This window comes from Panthera tigris, chromosome D4, assembly GCF_018350195.1.
Source record: "Panthera tigris isolate Pti1 chromosome D4, P.tigris_Pti1_mat1.1, whole genome shotgun sequence".
Classification (NCBI taxonomy): Eukaryota; Metazoa; Chordata; class Mammalia; order Carnivora; family Felidae; genus Panthera; species Panthera tigris.
In genome coordinates this window covers 23,807,221-23,809,506 of record NC_056672.1, presented here as the reverse complement: position 1 = coordinate 23,809,506, position 2,286 = coordinate 23,807,221, and positions in this window count along the sequence as shown.

Genomic DNA, 2,286 nt, shown 5'->3' with positions numbered 1-2,286 from the left:
TGCCCTTTGTCACCAGTAGTGGGAGAGAAGGCTTGGTTATAGGGGGCATGATGACAGGATGTGTGTGTGTGTGATCGATCAATGCTATTTTTGTTACAGGAGAGCCTTATGCTAGGGGTGTTTGGAGTAGGGGTACCTAAGGTAGCTCTAGGAGTTTGGTGTGGAGAGTGATCAGGGGAGTTTTTCTTTTCTTTTTTTTTTTTTTAATTTTTTTTTTTAACGTTTATTTATTTTTGAGACAGAGAGAGACAGAGCATGAATGAGGGAGGGTCAGAGAGAGGGAGACACAGAATCTGAAACAGGCTCCAGGCTCTGAGATGTCAGCACAGAGCCCAACGTAGGGCTCAAACCCACGGACTGTGAGATCATGACCTGAGCTGAAGTCGGCCGCTTAACCGACTGAGCCACCCAGGCGCCCCCAGGGGAGTTTTTCTAAAGGAACTATGAAATGAATCTTGAATGGTAAACAGAAATAAGTCAAAGGGATTCAGGGGGAGGAGAGGCAGCCTTAGTGTGTATGCACTTTAGACACATAAGGGAGATAATGCCCCAGGGGCAATTCTTAACCAACATAATATGGGAATTGATGGATAAATGCTCTTCACTGTTGTCCTCTGGGTAGAGAAATCTGGGAGGCCTTCTGCAGGCTTTTTAGGATGTACCAGTGAATTGAGTCCCTTGGCTCATAGCAGTAACTACAATAAGGCACCATACCCTGGCTTTTCTTCCTTCCCTCCATCACACTTGCTGCTCACCCACTCTTATTCCCTTCCAAACATGACAAAGAGCCGTAAGAAGGCACTGAGGCCACATGTAGTACTATGTACACCCAAACCTCCAGGAAATCACTGTGGCTGGAGAGCAGGTACTTGTGAGCAGGAAAAAAGGTCAGCCGTTGAGGCAAGCAAGGTCTGGATTAGAAAAGGCCTCTGTCCCATACTAAGGGGTTGGAGCTTTATTCTGAAGGCAGGGGTCAGGGAGCTAAGGAATTTTTAGCCATAGAGCGATGAGATAACATTCCTATTTAAGCACTTTTGCCCTAATTAAATGCTATATATAACATGCCCTACACAACCTTGTCCACCAGTTGTAAAGTTAGCTAGCAAAAGGCCCCATGTGTCTGAGGACAACTCTTCTAGTATACCTGGATTGCACCCAAAGCAGACCCATCATCATATATAAAATACATTTGGAAAATGCAATATAAAACATTTTAATAACTTTATAATAATAAAGGAAATATATACTCATAATAGCAAATTTAGGAAATAAAGAAAGCAAAGCAATAAAATTAAAATTAGCCATAATCCTGTTGCTAGCAGGCATATTGTTAAAATGTTGATATAGTGTTAATGTTTCAATATATTTTTCTCCAGTTGTTAATTTATGTATGTATATTTTGTGTTACATAGTGTATTGCATATCAAATTTGTATCTTTTTTTCACTTAACATTATGCATGAACACTTCCTGAGGACATTAAATATTTTTGAAGGCATGAATTATGATAAACACAAAATAGTCCATTATATGGATATGCCATAATTTAATGAATCTCCAATTGTTGGACATTCAGTTCACTTCCAATTATATGCTATTATAAATAATGAGGCATTATTTCCTTGTGCCTTAAATCTTTTGTCTGAATATATGACTATTTCCTCAGGAAATGCCTTCTGGAAGGCTCAAAGTAGTAATTTTGAATACTTTCCTGGGTAAGACAAGACCCAAATAAGTAGATTAATTAGATAGCTTTAGAGTCTAAGAATATAAACTTAGGAGTTTTTAGAATATTCTTGATATGTATTATTGATACAAATTAATTACTAGGAAAGTTTACTGGCTTATACTTCCCATGATATTATTATATAGAACTACTTTGTCACCCTTTCAATATTGTGAATATGATTATTCTTTAAAAATCTCAGTTATTCAAAAAGTGAAAATTTCAGTCTAATTAAAATTTATATGCACTTTCAATTTCTAATGAGGCTTAGGAAAATAACTTTTACTTTATCATGGTTTGTCTCTAATGTAGCTGAATATCTATCACTTAACTAGTAATGATGATTAAACATCCATCATGGCTGAGACAAAATCAAAAACCTTATAGGTTCTGGACTGTCTGCTCTCTCATCTGTATTAATCAGGGTAACCTAGACACTTCAACAAAACAAAACAAAACAAAAGCCCCAAAGTTCAGAGATTTGCCACAATAAAAGCTTATTTTTTACTTATGTCATGGTTCAAGGTGGGTGGGTTGGTGGGGGAGAGAGAGCTCTGCTCC